General features: G+C 35.2%; 1 protein-coding gene across 1 annotated transcript in view; it reads right to left on the reverse strand.

The window, feature by feature from the left end:
- The window catches only part of WWC1 (WW and C2 domain containing 1), a 76,369-nt gene that overhangs the window by 37,971 nt on the left and 15,408 nt on the right, over nucleotides 1-22,990 (reverse strand). The window lies entirely within an intron of this gene.

The raw sequence follows: 22,990 nt of genomic DNA on the forward strand, positions 1-22,990 counted from the left end.
GCCCCAAGGAATGTGGATGTGGGGGAGACATCCACATGCTGAAGGCCTGTTTTGCCCCTGGTGGAATCTGATGATGAAGGCTCCTCTGACCAAGACGACATGAGTGACAGGGAGGAGGAGAGTGTGGCAGACAGCTCAGAAGGAGATCAATTATCTAGCTCCTCCTTGGATTCAGAGCAAGAGTTAATGATACAGCCATGCATGCGGAGAGCGATGCATAGGCAACAACAACAACTGAGAGATTATTATCAAAGAAAATGAGGCCACCTGTGGTTGGGTGGGGCTGTGGTAATTAGTGAAGCTGCTATAAATAGCAGCCTGTGGGTTTGGCCATTGTGGAGGATTATCTGATCATTGTGTTTCGTGACTGCTTTACTGACTTTGACCTTTTGTGTGCTGATTTTTCCCCGCTTTGAAACTAAACCAGAGCAAAGTGTGTTTCACTTTGTGAAAGAAGAAGGACTGTGAATTGCCTCACAGCTGCAAGCTAAGTATCACAGAACTGATAAGGGACTTGTACAAATTACCAGTTTGTTTGGAGAGGAGTGCTCTTTGCTATTCCAAAAGAGGGTTTAGTTTAAGTAAATTTTCATTATAAAGAACATTGTTTTGAATTTTCAAACGTGTGTGTGTCTGAAATTTGTACCTGTGAATTTTTGGGAGGAGTCTACCAGAGAGCCCGACAGAACATTTACATTATTGTTTACAGAACGTACCAACCTTCCTCTCTCCTAAGTATGCAGATGTTAAACCTGATCTCTAAGACAACTACACATAATAATATTAACAACAACAAAAACAGCAATAAACAACAACAGAGTTGGAAGGGACTTTGGAGGTTTTCTAGTCAAACCCTGTGCTTGGAGCATTCACAATTTCTGGAGGCAAGCCATTCCATCGCTCAATTGTTTTACCTGTCAGGAATTTTCTCCTTAGTTCTAAGTCACTTTTCTCCTTAATTAGCTTCCATCCATTGCTTCTTGTCCTATCCTCAGATGCTTTGAAGAATTAGCCTGACTCCCTCTTCTTTGTGGCAACCCCTGAGACATTGTAACACTGCTCTCATACCTCCTCCAGTCCTTATTTTCATTAAACTAGACATACTCAATTCCTGCAACCATTCTTCATATGTTTTGGACTCCAATCCCCTAATCATTTTCGTTGCTCATCTCTGCACTCTTTCTAGAGTCTCAACATCCTTTTTACACCATGGTGACCAAAACTGAATGCAGTATTCCAAGTGTGGCCTTACCAAGGCATTATAAAGTGCTATTAAAACTTCACGTGATCTTAACTCTATCCCTCTGTTAATGCAGCCTAGAAATGTGTTGGATTTTTTGTCCGCTGCTGCACATTGCTGGCTCTTATTTAAATGTTGTCCACTAGGACTCCAAGATTCCTCTCACAGTTAGTACTGTTGAGCAAGGTACCACACACACTGTACCTGTGCATTTTGTTTTTCTTGACTAAATGTAGAACCTTACTTTTTTCACCATTTAATTTCATTTTGTTTGATAGCGCCCGATGTTTAAGTTTGTCAAGATTTATTTATTTATTTATTTATTTATTTATTTATTTATTTATTTATTTATTTATTTATTTATTTATTTATTTATTTATTTATATTTGTATGCCGCCCCTCTCCGCAGATTCGGGGCGGCTCACAATAAAGTGAAAAAACAATTTACAACAAATCTAAATTTCTACTAAAAACATTTAAAAACCCCATTTTCTAAACACACATACATACACACATACCATTCATAAATTGTATATGCCCGGGCGAGATGTCTCAGTTCCCCCATGCCTGACGACACAGGTGGGTCTTAAGCATAGTTCCCTCTAAGCTGAGCAGTGAGCAATCGCTCACTTAAAAATCATCATCAACTCAGAGTTTTCCAAACCTGCCCAGAAGCCGAGAGGGAAAGAGTGAGAGGGAAGGAGAGAGAGAGGAATAGAGAGAAACAGATAGAAAAAAGAGAGGAAGGAAAAGAGAAAGAAAAAGAATGGGAGTAAGGAAGAGAGAAAGAAAATCAAAATCTAGTTTGAAACTAGCTCAACTATTTAAGTGGCATTTTGATATTGATAGAGTTGCCCTATTATCAGCTCACTGTTATAGACACACAGTACAGTATTTTATTTTGAAATTCTCTGAGGCAAAACAGGGTGGGTTTTTATTTGTTTGTTTGTTTGTTTGTTTGTTTATTTATTATTTTTGTGCCGCCCAGTCCCAAAGAGACTGCCGCTCAGACACTATACTTTTCCGCCCACCCCCCAAAAAAATTAGAGGAAACACTGGTCTTAAGGAGCTTACGAAAGGCAAGGAGAGTAGGGGCAGTTCTAATCTCCGGGGGGAGTTGGTTCCAGAGGGTCGGGGCCGCCACAGAGAAGGCTCTTCCCTTGGGGCCCGCCAACCGACATTGTAAATCTTTTATCTTTATCTTCCTTCTTCTTCAACAACATCATTTTCTCCTCTGTTCTCCTTATTAAAACTCATTTGTTCTTTTCTCATTATTCAATCTATGATTTACTACCATAGAGATAACTTAAATTCAACAGAAGGCTTATGATAAAAATACTGATGCAACAGCTCCTAAATGAGTGACCCTTGGGGACATTGTCTTACTTTCATATTTCCCAAGACTATAGGTGGTCTCTATGTTTTTTAAAATCAAAAATAGTACAACCACCACTTCTAAAAATATGTATTTTATATTTATATTATTGAGTTGTAAGGAGGCCTAATGGTGAAAACTCTTGCTTCCTACACAAAAGGTTGAGAGCTCAATCCTAGATAGAGGAAAATGTTTCTTTCCTAACGCACAAAGAAAAAAAATCTGCTGCAAATTCTGCATGGTGCCAAGAAAGGTATCTAGCCAGCTCCATCCTGCCGACTCTACTCCAAATTAAGGGTTTTCGGGGACATAAAACGGGAGTTTATTGCTAATCAGCAGAGAATTCATGGGAACAGGTTGTGATCCTAATAAAATACCAAAATTTGGCAAAAAGTATCTGTTTATTTTTTTTTAAATATTCTTTTCCAAAAAGGATATCTATAACATGATTTAAGTTATTTTATGATATTTCGCTATCATATTAACTTATTTATATGGTTATGTATTTCTTTAGAATATAATTGAGTCTTTTATTTATCTTGATTGTTATATTGTATCTGTTATATTGTATAGGCATTTTTCCTCTGAGACATCTGAGAGTTGATGTGTTTTTAAAAAATAATAATAATAAAGATAATTGCTGTTAATCAGGATTTTAAAATTAAGCTTTATTTCTCATTTACATATACTGTAATAAAACTACAGTACAAAGCTTTCTTTAGATTCTGTTTATGGTGAATTGACTTGCATCAAACAATTCTTAACAATACCACCAAGACATACTGAATTTCTGCAACACCTTTCATACACTTTTAACTGTTTTCTCAGTTTAAAAAAAAATACTCCAAATCATGTTTCATTTAACAGTTTCAGTCCTTTCCATCAAGTTACTAATTTAGTCAGCACCAATTTATTTTCCTTTAACTCCTCTTCTTCCTTCTCTTCTACAATACATCATAAATCAAACAGTATAACTTTCTTGGGGTATTTTTATTCACTTTTCACAATATTCAGCACAGATATGATAACTATTGTCACTTCCATATGTACTTGCATTGTTTTCTTCCATGTAAAATTTATATAATGAATTATATATATGCCTGGGTAGCTTTACACTGCATACCATGAATAATTTAAAACAGTATTTGAAATACTAATAAATGAAATACTAACATAAGCCATATAATTATGACTTTAATAAACAAAAAGTTTAAAAAGACTCATATTTTTGATAAATGTGATTTTTAGAAGCAAAACTACAAGAGTTTTTACTATGACAAAAACACGCAATCTATTTTATGTGTATATATTTAAAATTTGAACAAAAATATGATTTTCAACATGTGTACCACATAGGAACTCTTAGCAGGGGTATGAAATTAAAGTGATTAGGAGATTCTCAGCCCAGAAATGGCTTTTTAAACTTTGGATTAATCAACCACTGTTACTTTTTTTAAAAAATCCAGCATACTGTAGTGTACAGTTTACCTATACCACTACATTTCCCTTTGGTCTAAGAAACAGAATCGGAAAATTAGAAAAGATGTTAGGGTCATCTATTTCAATTGCTTGCTAATTCAAGTTCTATTTATAAACACAACCAAATATTTCATATTTTTCTTCAGAGTCAAATCGTTAAAACCATCTCATGCAAATAAGATATAACATTAACTCTTAGTAACTTTCTTCTAGATATTTTCCAGAGAGTATTATGGCCTTTGGAATTATCAACATCTACATCTAGAAAAAGTGACAATAAATTTCCAGGGGAAGATAAAGCTTGATATATTCAATATATCTAGCTTCTTCATAGCCAAACATTGCATCACTTGCCTCCAATTTTTATCCTAAGATAAAGCAATACTGTAAAACAGTATTGTGTGATTTAAAAAGATAACGCCATCAAAATGCTATCTTCACAGAGATCCTGATCAGGGAACAAATTTAGTAATTTCTCAAAGGACAGAGGACAGAGTACCAAAGTGACATATAGTTATTGATTCTATTAAAAAATGTTGAAAGATCCAGGAGAAATATAAGATGCATATAGTGGAATATATGTTAGCACAAATGCTCTTGACCATTTAAGAAATGAAGTACCATTACTTTAGTGTTGTCTCCAATACCCAGCTGCTAGATTAAACTGTAAATTTTCTGAAATTTATAATCATGTTTGCATCCATACTTCATAACCTAATACCACATTTTTCTGAAAATAAGACCTACCCAGAAAATAAGCTCTAGCCTGATTTTTAAGCATGCACCTAATATAAGCCCAACTCAAATGTGCTGTGGAGGTTCCGCAGCCCCAGAGTGCTCTGACTAAGGGACCGGCAGGTTTCAACTTCTGCAAAATATTGTTGGTCCCCACATGCTTGTCCACTCTTGTGCACGCAACAGGGTACAGGGTGCTCAGCTGGGCTTTTCACCCTGAAATTGTGTTTGCCTGAAAATAAGCCCTTGTGCTTATTTCCTGGCGCTAAGAGAGAATGATTGGCTCAAGGAAAGCTAACTGGCAGAATATGTTGATGCCAGTTTAATGAACAAAATGAATGAACATTTGATAGCTTCAATTATACTTTACAGGGGAGGGGGAACTATAAGGTACATAAGGTTTCATCACAGATGAAGACAAGGCTGTACTTTGGGGCAAGTAAGGATCTATTCATTATTAAATGCCTTCTTTAGAATATTTCTACCATATATAAACAAGAGTGCTATGTTGTCATTAGCTGTCAGTTATAATTCTTAATTTATGTGTGTATGCTGATGCTATAGACATGTACATACAATACTTTCTCTTTGGTGAAATTCAGATCTTACATTACAGATATGCGCAACTAGGAACTTGTTGAAATTTCCAACTCTTTCCTTCACTTGATTTACCTAACTATAGCTTGGAACAAAGTCTAACCTGAGAAATTTGTAATGAGATAAAATGATTTATAAAGCCTACATTGAAGACAAATTTAACCACTTCTGACTCCACTTGGAGTTCAAACCATTACAGCACACTCACGATCATGACTTCCAATATTTCTGGGTTCCCACAAGCAAAGTCAACAGAGAAGCTGTCAAGAAGCCGGAAAATATGGCACATGAAGTTCTTGGTTAACAACTCCCACAATCACTGCTTAATGATAGCAACCAGGATTGCTAGAATTGTTGTTGCTATGTGATACCACACCGCATCACTCATCAACAGCAATTCCAGTCCTATTTTCTATAATTAACCAACTATTTGTATGTGTAAGTAAATAAAATAACGTTTTCTTATTGTTGCTTACTAATTGTATCTGTAGCTTAGCATGTGATGTAAATTCATTTACTTGGTTTTTTTATAAACCACAAGGGCAGATAATTCAACAAATATGTTTTGGTTTGGACTGTTCTTTTTTTTTTTTAAGGCTCAGGCCCACTACAAAATTATATCTCAATAAATCATGGGAATCAGATGAAGCATCAGCTTGCTTTTCTTCTGCTACTATTATCTGATCGCTAAATCAAATTATTCTGCCTACTCCCTACAATAAAGGGGAGATGGGCAATCTTTTGGCTTAGAAGTTTTGCTACCTCAAGTTATATGAACCTGAATTTTAAAACGCTGGGTCTCACCACATGGACCACAGCCTAGTCTCAATGATCTATACACAAATAATCACTCTGATGGATTACTTCAGTCCATTCTCCATGGGGTTACTTTTGAAGATATCAAGAACCAGAATGCAATGTGGAATTCTTAAATAGGACCATTTAATGCCAATGTAATCCCTAAAGCACTGTTCTGACTACTTGTGAGCTACTGCAAATATAATTATAGTATATTACTGTAGTTTCTAAACCATAAACAGCTTATTACTCAAGTTCTTAAAAGATCATTATAAGACCTGTGCATTAAGATCAGCTGAAGAGGCCCTGCTGGTGGTCCTTGGGAAGAGGTTGTCTCTTATTTGGTGGTCCAGAGTAAGGCTTTCTTAATGCTTGGTGCTCAATTTTAAGAGGCTTCCAAGACACATTTGGCTGGTTTTTGTTCCAAAAAAAAAGGGGGGGAGAGATATGTTCATTCATCCAGAAATTTGTAGATAACAATTATTTCAGGACCAGATTATTTTTGGATATTTTTTTTTATATTTTGATTTTCTGATTATGCAAGATGAATTTTGGGAGCATGAGCTAACTATAGCTGAAGCAGTGTTTACCAATTACTAGTCTAGTGTATCCAAAGTTTTCAAAACCTTCTGCAAGTTTCTATATGATGATATATATATTACTTTGTGCACTCTACCTACTCCATACAAGTACATTTTTGTAGTGTTAAAAAAACTTGATTTTAGGTGCCATAACTGTCTACATACATCTTTATATTTCATCACAACATATTAAGAAATCACAAGGACTTGCTTCACAGGATTATTAAGGCTTATCTTTCCTGGATGGTTTTATGACTACATAGTCTTTTGCACAATATAAAAAAGTGAGTGTAGTTTCTTCATAGTTTGGCTTGAAATTCTGCTTAGGAAAAGTAGAATACAATGCTTTAATATTTTTTTCTTGAATTCAGTGTTCAATACATTGTACACTGAAATAATCCTTTCCCTATGTGATTTAGTAATGTTGGCAAATATGCAGTGGCTAGATTTACACAATAGACAAAGCCAAAACATGCAAAACAATTAGCACTGATCACAATACCTCAACTCATAGGGCTCAGCATGTTGCATGAATTTATTAAAAGTACTGCCCCCCCAAAGGTTTTTTTTTGGAAGTATTTTCAAATCAAAATTAGAATACATAGTATTCCTATGTAAATATGTTTGTATAATCTAATATAATCCTTAGGTCTATCAATTTAATTTGTGTAGATGTGCTGAAATTGATTGTTCCTTTTAGATAAATTGCAAGTATTTCTTCAATGCTGAGTGAGAATGATATAGATGTTAGTGTCCTAATGTCATGCTCATCTGTATTATCACAACCATGGTGGCACAGTGATTAAAATGCAGTATTGCCGGCTAATTCTGCAGACTGCCATCAATTTAATTCTTACCAAGTCAAGGAGGACTAAATCTTTAATAATAATAATAATTATTATTATTATCATTATCATTATTATTATGTCAGTACAACACAGCAAACAAGATCACTATGCTGGATTTTGTATTTCATCACCAGTTGAGCGCTTCCCAAGCACCTAGGACTGCGTGATATAGTGGCAAATTATGTTTGCCGATCCCAGTAAAGCGGCCTTTTGCAATTGACAGATGGAGATTTTGTCAATTCCGAAGGTTTTCAAATGTCCGCTGAGATCCTTTGGTACTGCGCCCAGCGTGCCAAGTACCACTGGGAGCACTTTCACTGGCTTATGCCAGAGTCGTTACAGCTCGATTTTTAGATCTTCATATTTCACTAATTTCTCTAGCTGCTCTCCTCAATTCTGCTGTCTCCTGGGATTGCGATGTCGATGATCCATACTTTCTTTTTCTCCACAAGCACAATGTCTGGTGTGTTATGCTTCAGAATTCGGTCAGTCGGAAGTCGGAAGTCCCACAGTAGTTTTGCTTGCTCATTTTCGATCACTTTTTCGGGCTTATGATCCCACCAGTTCTTTGCCACTGGGAAATGGTAGTTCCGGCACAGGTTCCAGTGGATCATCTGTGCCACAGCATCATGTCTATGCTTGTAGTCAGTCTGTGCGATCTTTTTGCAGCAGCTGAGTATGTGATTGATTGTTTCATCTGTTTCTTTACAGAATCTGCACTTTGGATCGTCTGTTGATTTTTCAATTCTGGCCTTGACAGCATTTATTCTAATGGCCTGTTTTTGTGCCGCCAGTATTGTTATTATTATTATTATTATTATTATTATTATTATTATTATTATTATTATTATTAATTAGATTTGTATGCCTCCCCTCTCCGAGGACTCGGAGTGACATATTTGGTAAAATGAGGTCCTAGATTGTTAAGGATAATATGCTGACTCTCTAAACTACTTCGAGAGAGCTGTAAAGCACCATGAAGCAGTATATAAATCTAAGGGCTACTGATATTTATATCATAATATTTTATTGAGAATAGATAAAAATGCTTTAATATTACATAATTTACATTTTCAAATTAAGAAAATGTAATGCCTGTATGTGTATTTTTCACACACACACAAATCTAATCTTGGCATTAGAAAAGTGAAAACATAAAGCAGGCCTATCAAACTGGTGGCCTGTGGGCTGGAAGTGTCATGCGCAGGCTATGCCCACCCCAGCTCTGCAAAGGCAAAAAACATCACGATACATCACAATATACCTTGTGACACAGTCAAGTTTGATACTCGTGACATAAAGGAATTAAAGATAGCATAGATTTTATTATGCCTGGAGACTGTATTTGTGACTGCAGGTCACAATTCTCTGGATTCATATATCGTAACAAACACTTTCTGAACTCAGACATCCAAGGCTAAAAATTTTAGCTTATTGAAAATCAATTTCTTTTTGGTAGCTTTCTGTTTCTTCTTTCATAACATCTAGCTGACAAACCAAGAAGAAACAACTTCATGTGATGATCAAGTATAGGATTATGGTAATTTGTAACTCTGCTTTGTAACTCCACAATGAATTCTGGTTTAATGGCATCATTATCTTGAACTTAATTATATAGTAACATAATCTGAGTATCACACAAAGATCAGGTATTCTTGGTGTGTGCAGTCTTCATTATCAAAGCAACACAAACAGCTTACATGAATGAACAAACCTTCATTTACATTAAGTTTTATAGCTTGAAATATCTACCTTGTTCTAGAGTAGCATATGCCAATAAATAGGTTAACTGCAACTAGATGTAGCCTTAAACTCAGTTAAGGTCAATATGTTTATATGACCATAAATTTAAACTCATTCAATGTGGCTGGAGGAGAGTCTCAATAACTATTTTTATTCCTCAATCCTTTAGAAAGAAAAATGAGTTACAATCATCTACATTGCTATCAACCTCAAAATTGGGCTTTGTCCTGCACAATATTATGCAGAAAACATAATTTAGTCAATGTTTTACTTTTAAAATAATACAATATCAAATAAAATATCCTTGCCTATCCTCATTCAGTGAAATAAATTAGGGGGGAAATGGCCATCCCATATCTCATTTTTTCACTATAGGTTATGTGAGTTTGCATGGTTACTTGCTGTTGGCCAAAGGGAAAAATTTCCTTTCTGGCATTTTTCTCTGAAACTATCATTCCTGCCATACTTAAATGCCCACTGAAGGTACTAAAGGATTAGGTTTATTGTTAGCACTAAATGTGAAATAAAACCATCACAGATTATTTGTATCAGATACTTCATTTATGATACTTCCTGGAACACAAACTGTGTCCTCCAGTCCAGGCACTGGAGCAGTTAGAGATGAAATGCTTCAGCACCCATGGTTGAACATTGCTACTTAAGTCACAGACTACGGCAAGATCAGGGGAAGTTTACCTGAAGCAATAAAGGAGATTTCTTACACTGTAGTTAACCTTCAAATATGCTTAAGAACTTATTCCTTTCCTTTCCAACTCAGTCTTGAAGCAGAGAGTCCCACCAGCACTAGTAGATGGATTTATTTCTATATGTGTTAGTAGCTATGAATTCTCTGAAGAACTGGCAAAATACTTAGTTCCCAAGCAAGGTAGAAAAGTAACTTATAATCACTCATTGAATTTTTTAACTCATATTACATACACACTGGGCTTCTCTTTTAAAATAAATAAAAGCCTTATTTGTCCATTGTAAGACTTTTGATTTAATATTTATGGGAGGGATGAACACATTCAGTATCCTGCTCCAGGATACTTATATTTCTCTCCCCATTTCTCTATAGATATGTCTTGCAGGGCCTTGCAGAAGAATGCAAGATAAGGCTAAATTGACATTCATTCAAATCCTAAAAAATCTCTGTCAGGGAATTTACTTACCTTAAATTTTTAAATTCAAATGTATTTCATGCTGGAGTACTGAAAGTACCTGTTGATGCTTTGAGAAATTTTTTTTACATATTATGTGAGAAGTCCTGGAGAATGAATGAAGAGGCAAATGAGTTTTTTTTTCAAAATTCAGAAAAGAGGGATCAGTGATCTTCAGATCATTAAAAGATTATTCTTTAAGGCCTTGGAAAAAAATTAAAACAAATCTTCCCTGCCAAACCATATTCCAATTTTTTGTTGGTTGCAGTAACATTAATATAACAAACTGCAAAGAAACTGCAGGTATTCTAATTTCAGCAAAACATTGGATAAAATATCCCATCGTTTTCTATTGGCAAAGATTTTTTTTTTTTAATTAGAAAAGTTTTAATAAGGTACTACTAGGATCATTCTTGGACATTCTACTCTTCTGAAGCAGTGGATGTGATGTGCCGGTGCCTGGAGGCTGTTGGGGTCTGGATAGGTGTCAACAGACTCAAACTCAACCCTGATAAGATGGAGTGGCTGTGGGTTTTGCCTCCCAGGGACAATTCCATCTGTCCGTCCATCACCCTGGGGGGGGAATCAGTGACCCCCTCAGAGAGGGTCCACAACTTGGGCGCCCTCCTCGATACACAGCTCACATTAGAGAAACATCTTTCAGCTGTGGCGAGGGGGGCGTTTGCCCAGGTTCGCCTGGTGCACCAGTTGCGGCCCTATTTGGACCGGGAGTCACTGCTCACAGTCACTCATGCCCTCATCACCTTGAGGCTCGACTACTGTAACGCTCTCTACATGAGGTTACCTTTGAAAAGTGTTGGGAAACTTCAGATCGTGCAGAATGCAGCTGCGAGAGCAATCATGGGCTTCCCTAGGTATGCCCATGTTACACCAACACTCCGCAGTCTGCATTGGTTGCCAATCAGTTTCTGGTCACAATTCAAAATGTTGGTTATGACCTATAAAGCCCTTCATGGCATCGGACCAGAACATCTATGGGACCGCCTTCTGCCGCATGAATCCCAGCGACCAGTTAGGTCCCACAGAGTTGGCCTTCTCCGGATCCCGTCAACTAAACAATGTCGTTTGGCAGGACCCAAGGGAAGAGCCTTCTCTGTGGTGGCACCGACCCTCTGGAACCAGCTCCCCCCAGAGATCAAAATTACCCCTACCCTCCTTGCCTTTTGTAAGCTCCTTAAAACCCACCTCTGTCGTCAGGCATGGGGGAATTGAGATATTTCTTCCCCCCAGGCCTATAAAATTTATGCATGGTAAATTTGTGTGTATGTTTGGTTTTTAATAAGGTTTTTAGTTATTTTAAATATTAGATTTGTTATATGTTGTTTTATTATTGTTGTTAGCCACCCCGAGTCTACGGAGAGGGGCGGCATACAAATCTAATAAACAATTAAATAAATATTTATTAATGATTTAGAAGAAGCTGAAAGGAAATGCAAAAATACATATTTGCAAAAGAAAACTGGACTGTATAGCTAATACTTGGAATAAGAAAAAAAATCATTTTTATAGACTGAAATGTTCTGGCTGAACTGGAAAACTAAAATGCATATCATATGAAGAACAACTAATGTAACTGTGAAAGCTTAAAGTTATACATTAGTGTGATTATATTCTGTAACAAAATGTATATATACTGTACATACAAATATGTATACATACACACAAATACACTGTGTATATTATCATTATCATCATCATCATCATTATTATTGTTTGTTGTTGTTGTTGTTATTGTTATTATACTTGCATGCTGCCCAACTCCCCGAGGACTCTGGGCGGCTCACAACAAAGATGAAAACATCATAAATATCAAATCCATCAAAAACATCTATTAAAAACCATTAAGAAACATACACACCATTCATTTCTGGCTGTATATAAGGATGTAATGGTGAGATCAATGGTGAGATCAATGGCCCCAGGCTTGTTGGAAGAACCAGGTCTTCAGTGTTTTGTGGAAGGCCAATAGGATAGGGGTAGTCCAGATCTCAGGGGGCAATGAATTCCCGAGGGTCAGGGCAGCGATAGAGAAGGCCCTCCCCTGCGGGCCCGCCAGTTGACATTGCTTAGTCAACAGAACTTGAAGGAGCCTGACTGTGGGATTTTAACCGGTTGTTGTAAGTGTATACATATATACTGTAACAAAATGTCATGTACTGCGTGCAGACTTGAAAAACTTGAGGTCTGAAAAAAATCAAGGTTTCAGTATAGAAAGGTTTGATCTATGATTAACAACTCATACATGCAAATCATTATTTTAAGCTTCAGTCATGGATTAATAGGTGTATGTGAGCCAGCTCTGAATCAGCCATAGGTAATTTTTTACATTCTATTTGACTTACTCATCGTTCTAAAACAGTAAACCATATAGTAAATGCCACCAGAATGCTTTTTGCTAATGCAACAAAATGCTTCTTTTGTTTACATACAGCATTTCTCAGCTCTGGGGAATTTCTAAACATAAATTATATTTTCAGACTATTTAAAGAACATGTGAATGCTTCTAGTTAGACAAGAGCAAAAAAAATCTGGGTCATTACACATTTGTAAAGGTGACAGATAAATTACTCCTTATAAGAAAATCGTGGCTCCTAGAACATTCTGAGGAAAGTCTTTTATAGTAAAAGCATATGAGCATTTCTATCAATTTTGTATTCAAAATGAATTTTAGCAAAATTCTGTGTATTAATGCAGTTCATTTATTTACTTATGCACTTACTTACTTTATTTACTTATGTACTGCAATGCAAAGTTAACACTTAAAAGAAAATGTACAGTACATTGACCAGAGATCTAAGACAATATTGTTTGTGATCTGTTTATAGAATTTAATCTTTTGGAATCAGTGGTATTGGCTTCTTAGTAATTGTGCAAAGGTTTGAAGCCTTAACTTCTATTAAAACATGGCCAACAATATTTTATATCCACTTATATTACTTTCTCAGGAATAGATTTGTTAGGAGTAGAGTAAGTTAGTTACAAATAGCTATATTCTTCACCTTTCATATTTCTATGCACATTATGTTCCAAACAAGATCCATTATTCAGGCATGTAGTCTGCACAATGCAAATTATTTTAATGTATCAATGGAGAACCTATTTGGTTGAGTGGTTAAGGCACTGTACTAGGAACAGGTAAAACATAAGCTCTAGTTCCTTTCTTTCCATTTTAAAAATGAAGTAACAGAAACTACTTTGAAATGTTTATCTATTTATTCATTCATTCATTCCATGTTACATATGTGTATATTGGATGTGTATCATATAGATAGCACACACACACACACAAACAAACACCAAACACATATCATCTCACTTTGTAACTCTAGGTGGCTAGAGTGTGAAAACAAGTTCAGGCAGTTGACAGGAGTGAAGACTGACTTGAAGATACTACACAAGCACCAATGGAAGATGTATGGTAACTATGATTTTCCATTCAAAATAAATTTTAGGGCAGTTACCTGTAAATATGTGATTTAGATTTGCTTATTTGCTCCATTTCAATTACTGTGTATACTTTTATATATTTGTTTCAGTATACTTTTGTGTATTTGTTTCAGCACTACTTTCAATAATTGAAAGAAATGCTGTCTTAAATGCTGGCAGATATACACTCACATTTGCACACCTTCCACCTAACAGTATCAAGACATTACCAGAGTGCAGCACAAAGTAGAAAGAAACTTCAGTCAGTATATGCTATGGAGCTAAGAATTGGATGTAATGCTCACCTCATCACTTGGGAGAGGGGAACATATGGTTTTTTTTGATATGTGTAAAGAAGCTGTAGCACCCTAATGGTAAGCAACAAAACTAATGCAAAGAAGCTATGTAACTTCTAGCATTTGTAATATTATTTTTTTGAATGATTATATTACTGACATGTCCAAAAAACAAGTAAAAAATATAGATGCAAGCTGTCTGTTCCCCGAAAGAGGAAGCACTTGACTATAAAGTCTTAGGTAACTATAAAGGTGGATATTGTTCATATATTATCTAAGTGTATAAACTATATGTTGACTATCTGTACTTTATCTCTTTTTGGATAAGCAGAATGCAAGTGAGATTTCAGTTCCATTTTGTATTATTCTACCATTCATACCTATGGAATAATATGTGAATCTATTTTCTTCCTGATTAACTTGAAAAGAACTCTAGAGAAATTTGAAACTGCTTTAAAATATTTCTCAATGAATCTGTCACTGTTTAACCCTAAAGCGTTCACAGCTCTTTATCCCAGAGAAAATCTACAATGAAACACACAGAATATCATTATTTTATAATAGCGTAAGTGATAAATCCTGAATAAACTTTTCTTGCACAGACATGTCATTAAAATAACTGGTTGTGAAATATTCTCAAATTCCTTACAGTAAATGCAATTTTCCTGCAATAGATAGAGAGAAGAGATTATATACAGGGTGCGTTCCCAAAAGTAATGCAATTGAATTTCCTGCACTGCTCCTATTGGTCGGATTGGGACCGAAGCTCTTGGAGTAGGTGAGGGGGACGCTAAGCTTTGCCATGAAACTGGTCTCAGTGCTCTCCAAGCTGTGGAAGTGGCAGGACATCAGTTATTATAAACCTCTGTGCGCCCACCATGTCACGAAAAAAATGGAAACGACGATCGAGCAACGTTACATGTTTCCAACCATCTTTGCTATATTGAGACAAAACAGCACTTATTATGACTTGCAGCCATATGAAAATTTTGGCTGAAGGGAAACCATTTCTCACATTGAAGGCATTATCAATGCATTCAGCTTTCTCACTACAAAGCAGTAGCTATCAAAATTCAAAAGCCCAGAAGGCCATAATACACAGTGAGCCAAGAGCATAAATTATGACTAAGGTATTATCTTACAATTTATTATCTTACAATAGAATTGTGATCACAAGATTTACAGTTCATCCAATTATACAGACCATTTCTCTGCATCTAGTTTGCATATAATATATGTGACATGTACCTAATATGTAAATCCTAAACAGAAGAATTGTTTTTCAAGTGCAGAATGCTTAAAAGCTGTTTTTTCCTGATAAGTGTAACCTATCAGGGCAAACAGCTTTAGGATGTCATATTGTCATCAACATTTCCTATCTGCCAAGATTATAGCACAATAAGCAGGCTAAATTCAACTTTAATGTTTCTGTAATCTTTGATCATGAAGGAAAATGTGTTTATTTATACCAAAACGATAGTTCAAATTTATCTCTGCATGACCATATCTTTTTTGTATTAACCAAAACAAAAAACACAAAAAAACAAACCCACAAGCCTCAACAATAGGAGATTGGATTTGCTACACCATTCATAACCATTTAAAATTTTCATTATTTCAATGTAAATTTGTTATAAAATTAAGCTGGTGTATCTTCAAAATTCTTAAGGCAAATTAGTTACATTCTTGTTTTTTCCACTCTCCCACCAAAGAAAGGCTTTACCATGTCAGCTCCCATAGGTATCATTTCTTAATCTAGATGTCTCCAATGTGTCACCTTGAATTCCAATATCTTTATGGATAGTGGTATTCAGCAGACAACTTGCACTTCGGTCTCTCTGCATTTTAAAAAAATTACCCTCAAAGTTAGCTATCATGCTTCAAGAGCAAGCACTGAACCGTTGTTAAACATATATCTGTGGTGTGTGGTTAGAAATATTTCTACCTATCAAAGCATTTGCATAAGAAGAAAACACTTGTATGAATCTGGCAATGATCTACAAAAGTGTAAAATGCCTCTTGTGGACGTTGGGGTGGCAAGTAACATTCTGATAAATTGATATACAATTTGTACAAATAAAACATTGGATAAGTAATGATAAAAAGTAATGATAGAAGACAATAGAACTGTAGGAGAGGGACAGTAGGCACAATGGTGCACTTATGCACGCCCCTTACAGACCTCTTAGAAAGGGGGAGGGGTCAATTGTAGATAGTCTAAGGTTAAAGGTTTTGGGGTTAGGAGTAGAAACCACAGAGTCAGGTAGTGCATTCCAGGTGTTGATTACTCTATTGCTGAAGTCGTATTTTTTGCAGTCTAGTTTGGAGCGGTTGACATTTAGTTTAAATCTATTTTGTGCTTGTGTATTGTTGTGGTTGAAGGTGAAGTAGGACATTTTGATATATGATTTTATGAACTATAGTTAAGTCAGAATGCAGACGAGGGAGTTGTAAGTTGTCTAATTGAAGAATTTCAAGTCTGGTGGAGTAAGGTATTATTTTGTTGTGAGAAGAGGAATGAAGGACTCTTCTTGTGAAATATTTCTGGATTCTCTCTCTCTCAGATATGCAATGTATGTTCCATTCAGGTGAGCTGTATTCTAGGATTGTCCTGACAAATGTTTTGTAAGCTCTTGTAAGCAGTTCAGTATTACCAGAGAAGAAGCTACGAAGGATTAGGTTAACAACTCTTAAAGCCTTTTTTGGCAATATTGTTGCAGTGGGCTCTAGGACTTAGGGTCATTGGTTATGAGTACTCCAAGGTCTTTGACAGAGTGAGGGTCATCAATAAGTTCAATTCAATTCAATTCAAGTTCAATTCCTCTAGTTTATATTTAGTATTCTGATTCTTTAGACCAATGTGTAAGACGGAGCATTTAATGGTGGAGATTTGAAGTTGCCAGGTTTTAGACCATTCAGCTACGTGGTCAAGTCTTTTTGAAGGGTTGCAGTGTTGTTGGTATTAAATAATTTAATATCATCGACAAAGAGAACACAATTGTTAGTGATGCGATCACAAAGATAGTTTGTGTATAACATGAAAAGTGTTGGTCCTAAAACACTGCCTTGAGGGACACCACTGTTGACAAGAGCAGGAAGAGAAGTGGCACTTCCTATTTTGACCACTTGTTGTCTGTTAGATAGTTAAACAATGAAATTTATTCTAAGAAAATTTGGTTAAATAGCTGCTTCCTCAAAAGTAGGAAGGGAGAAAAACGTCTTTCTCCATGGAAACATCTTGATAGAAAGCTTATGTATCTATATTACATGTTAAAACAATAAATTATATATATATGTGTGTTCTATTTCACCGGTATTTTCTAAAGAAAGAGTGTACTCAACCTCAACACCTTTTATCTTGAACTAAACCCTCGAACACTTATTTTCCTCCTTCCTCTTAGCTGAAGTGAAATCCCAAGAATGTAGCCATGGGCTCTTGTTTACATTCTCACTCCCCATGTATCTTGGAAACTAGATCAGCCTGTCACATTCCACTGAACCAATACTATATAAAACAAGAGTCCTTTTAGAATATGGCACCTGATTATCAAGCCTCCATCCCAAGCACTGATGTTACAAAATGCTTGTAGGATTAGCACTGATTGATAATATATTAAGGGAAGGAGAGGTACAACAATTCTATCATACAAAGGAGGATTTTTGTATCATATTTTTATGGACTAGCGCTTACTTTACCAAAATTGTACCCCATAAATAAATATGTTAATTTCAAGAATTATATAGTTTATTGTTGAGGTGGACTAGAATTCCTGCCACGGGCAATTTGCAAATATATTTTAATGAGATGCAGTGGTCTCAAGATAACATTATTTCAGCTTGATCACTGAACAAAACAGCACAATAAATACATTATATTGTAAATGGAACAGGCATTTACATATGAAATGGGGGTTTTAGCTTAAGCTTCTCCAGCTTATATTCTTCTATGTTTAAGATTTTTCTTAAAAGGTGGGGCAAAAGAACATTAAATAAGAGCTTTTGCCCCACTCTATAACATAATGGGTTTTTGTTTGAATGTGTAAAGGTAATAAATATTATAACATAAATGTTGTTTTCTGTTTCTCTACATAGGAAATAAATTAATTCAGATAAATCTACTTCCTTAGGTGTCAAAGAGGAGGAACAAATCTACTGTAAGAATCCTCTGTCTGAGTCAGAAATTAGAAAACTCCAATCCCATTCTACTTTAGTTGCAATTTTTATAGTTTTGCTGCCTGAAAGAAGTTTCAGTAATGCTTCCCTGACTCCCTGAATAGCAGCTAACTTAAGTGTTACCAAAATCTAATTCAATACTGACAGCAGATTGGCTGGGTGTGGTGGGGGCTTGGGGGAATATGAAAAGATTAAACAGTGCTGTTTACATAATGCATTTGAAATTTGCAGTAGATCTATTTTCTGACAATAATTAAATGTCTTCATTCTTGTAAATTAGGCTGTTGAAAAAGAACATTTAGAAGAATTGATTTTTATATATATAAATCACAAATGCATATCTGTGTGTGTTTTCAAAGGCATTTTATTCTATAATTTCTAAAGTATGCTTTGAGTTCATCCTGGTAGTACAGTACTTGGGTAGAAGATTAGTAAGGAATTTCAGGGCTGTTAACTAAAGTAGGAATTAAAAGCAAATCCCCCAAAGACAGTGGCAAACTATTTCTATCATCCTGCCAAGAAAACTGCATGGAACAGGAGTTGAACTCAATTCAAAAGCATCTTTCCTCTCCCTCCTCTCTTCTTTTGTTTTGCACAGGCTCTGAATGGTGGATGCCAGGCTTCTAGAAAAAAACAAAGTCAAGGCACTAAACTTAAAGTCATCCCAGCTCTCTTTATTCCTTGGCATAACACCACTAGCAGGTTTGAACAATATAAAAAAAGACACCAGCAATATTAGAGATACATTTGCACTTCGTAACTAAACCCTGACAACCTTGAATGGAACTAAAAATACACTAATAGTGAAGCATCTAGTCTTACTTCCATTCAGGCACAATCTGATCTAAAATCCCCAGAGATTTTGCTTTCACAGAGAGGGAAGCCTCTAGTCATTATGGTAGCAGCAACAGCCATGAAGAGTCTTTTATCTGGCATTCACTGATGATATATTTATCAGTCTATCTAACTTGTTAGCCAGTCAACATTCAGAAATCCTATATAATATAATGTGGATTTTCTGCCCCAGTTCTCAATGGAGTCATAAGCTACTTGTCTGATTCTATATCTTTACAGAATGGAAACACAGAGAGGTCCTCTTTACAATCAACCCTGTCTATGCATACAAGCATGAGGCTTGTATGCATAGATACAGCAGTATCTCACTAGGTATTGGGTATAATTCTATTTAACTAGTGATTAATCATATGGCAAAATTATCAAAAAAATGATTGAATGACTGCTATTTTTTAAGTTTTTAGATTGAACAATTAAACAAAAACAGATAATGTTTTAAATATATTTAAAGATAATTTTTCTTCTCAATACTACTTTTATTATTTACATCGTAGTTTCCATGATCTATAGAATAGTTTACTCTTCTAGTTTATTATTAATAGATAGTTTACTATTCTATAGATCATTATTTTAAAACATATTGCTTATTGTTTTAAACTACTGAAATCTATATAAAATCCATAGCTACCTACCTATCTACCTTGAAGCATCATGCCTACTTTATAGTACAATTTAGAAGCCCAAGTCAGTAAAATACCTGATTTGCTGTATAGTAGCACATCTAGAAGCAGCAACATACATGAATTAAATAGCAATTTTGAAAAACACACCCCATCTATACCTATAAGAGATTTTGCATGCTTCTTTTTAAGAATGGGTAAATTATTATTTATACCAGTAGCATTAGTAATTGCATGCACCATCAACCAAAAATACTATTGCATGGATTATAACACTTTCTGGCAGAGTGAAATATTTTTTATGCATAGTAATGTATGATAAACTCTGAAATAACTCTGTAGGATTCTTTGAATTGGGACGATGTGAACCAGAAAAAACACTTATTATTGATTGTTAAAGTCTTTAGTGCAACTCAAAAACCAGTAGATTAAGTGATGTCATTTTTAAGGGCTTAGCTGCCAACATACTTTAGTTATACCTAGTATAAGAGTTCTGATGTTTATTCTTCAAAAGCAAACATCCTGGTGGACTAGTGCTTAACCAAAAATGCATGTATGGGCCAATCAACATATTTTAAAAAGTACACACTATTCTGGTTGTATCAGTATTCTCCAAACCAGCCTGGGAATATAACCTTTTGAGGACATGACACCCCATTTGAAGCTAAGAGGACACTCCAACTTACTATGAAGTCTTTCGTCTCAATCACAAAAGTATCCCTCATAATGTTTTGACTAGACCCATCAGGGCAAGTGTAGCTTGTTGTAGCAAAATGTGCATGATACAAATACCAAATGTTGTTGCAAATTACAGCATCCTTCTTGAAATGCAAGATGCCAACAATGGAGGGGGGAGGGAGACAGAATAGTCAATTAGACCAGAATCAGATCAAGCTTAAGTTCTTCATTAACATTACTTTTTAATAGAGGTGGCAGACTAATTGTTACCATATCTACATTAGCATTGTTATTATTAGGTTATATTTTTTAATATTTTTCAATGCCTTGAAGTTGCTTACATTATTTATTTATTGAAAATGACAATAGATTACATTAATGTAACCCTCCAAAAAAACTTCTAAACTTTTTATGGAATATTTTGAACATTTAACAAACATGCCACATTGAATTATCTCTGAAAAAACAATTTATACAAAGAGAGATGTTTCTAAATATTTGACTCAAGAAATAGAAATTGCCTTAAATCTAAAATTGATAAGAAAAAATTGCCTGGAGAGCTATTGTACTAAAGTTAATTGAAAGTTAATTCTCGATTTATGAAGGAGGGGGGCAGTAACAACCTCTGAAACTGCCTGAAAGTTGATAGAATGTGGTAAAAATGTTCCTTTTCCAGCAGCAAAGGGCTCTGCCAATAGAGATGCACATCCATTGCTGAAGATCGGGTAAAATCCATCTCTGCAGACAAGAGATATTAAATTACAGCATCACTCCAAACTGGTGTCTCAGAAATAGTTCTAAGAGAACTGGATTCCTTTCAATCAGGCACAACAACTTGGAGTAGCCATAGATTATACCAGGTTGTATGTCCTCCCTTGTCACTGGATTTTTTTTAAATGAAATTAAGAATAACCCTACTAGCATATTTTGTGGGGAAAATAATTCCATCTACAGTTCCTGTTCCTATTGTGACCAATGAAAATTACAAGGATGTTGAAAATAATATACTGTAGGCTATTTTATTCCCCCATCTCTGTTTATCACTGTTCTGTTCCAAATTAAAGAAGTTATTGGTACAGATGCAGAAGACAAAATTAACATTCTAGTGAATAAACAGTAGGATCACCAACAGTGAACACAATGTTATTTTTCTAGCACTTAAGGGTCAAAGAACAATAGCATACCTGTTGCCAAATAGCAAGTCAAACATTTTTTGCATTCCATACAGTTACTTGTAGTCATAAATAACTAATATTTAACCATGAAGAATGTCACTTTGACCTCACAACCAATGGTTTAGTCTATTCTATTAAGCAGAGTTCAGGAACACCCACTGATGATGGGCTTCTCTATAAGAAGTTCTTTATTTTGCTTCCATTCCATCAATCTTGACACATTTTTAATGTAAAATTAACCATTTTATTAATATCTGAATGAATTTGAATACCAAATAGAGAATTGCAAAAAACATTAAGACTTTACTCTAAAGTCAGACATGAATGAACAAAGAGGCAATATAGCTATGAAGAAAAACTTTGATAATTTGCATCAGAAAACATAGTCTCTAAATTCAACATTGTCTTTTGGAAATTTTGATTGTGATGGCAGAGAAGATATATGGGTTTATATTATAATATGGCCTTCTATTAGAAAATCATTACATTCCTTTTGATTGGTTAGCAGTAATGTATGTTAATGTTAATTATGTGTTATATGTTAATTATATGAGGTAGCAGGCAATATATTAGCAGCCCATTACAATTAATTTATACAAATATACTACAGATTTAAGCATATTTAGGGGAACCTATGCTTTCTGGTTAGGTTTAATTAATTTTAACTATTATCTTTTGATAAAACAAGTTATAAATTATTCCACATAACATTCCTTTATTATCTTTATTAATCAGTTATTTAAGATCCCTTTGATTCATTGCAAACAACTTTATCTCTTTATTTTAATTTGCCACTACAAGATGTGGTTGTTAGCTGCCTTAAAAAAATAGTTGGATTACTTCATGGAAATCATGGGGGTCAGTGACTATTAGATATTGAATGGCAGCACGACAACGCCTACTGAGAGACTAGTTGGCTTCTTTGTGGAATTGTTTTGCTACTGAGGGAACAGGCCATTTGACTAGAGGGGCTCCGCAAACTTCCAGCCAGTGGGCCAGTATATGCGCATGCCCATTTTAGCAAAGGGGGCGAAAAGTGCCGATACATCATGTGCTGCTGCCATTATGTGAGTTTGACACCCCTAGATTAGACCCATGGTTCTCAACTTCCTAATGCTGTGACCTCTTGATATAGTTCCTCATTTGTGGTGACCCCCAACCATAAGTCTAGTGCCAATTCTCCCAACAGA

This window comes from Erythrolamprus reginae, chromosome 2 (genome assembly GCF_031021105.1).
Source record: "Erythrolamprus reginae isolate rEryReg1 chromosome 2, rEryReg1.hap1, whole genome shotgun sequence".
NCBI classification, from domain to species: domain Eukaryota; kingdom Metazoa; phylum Chordata; class Lepidosauria; order Squamata; family Dipsadidae; genus Erythrolamprus; species Erythrolamprus reginae.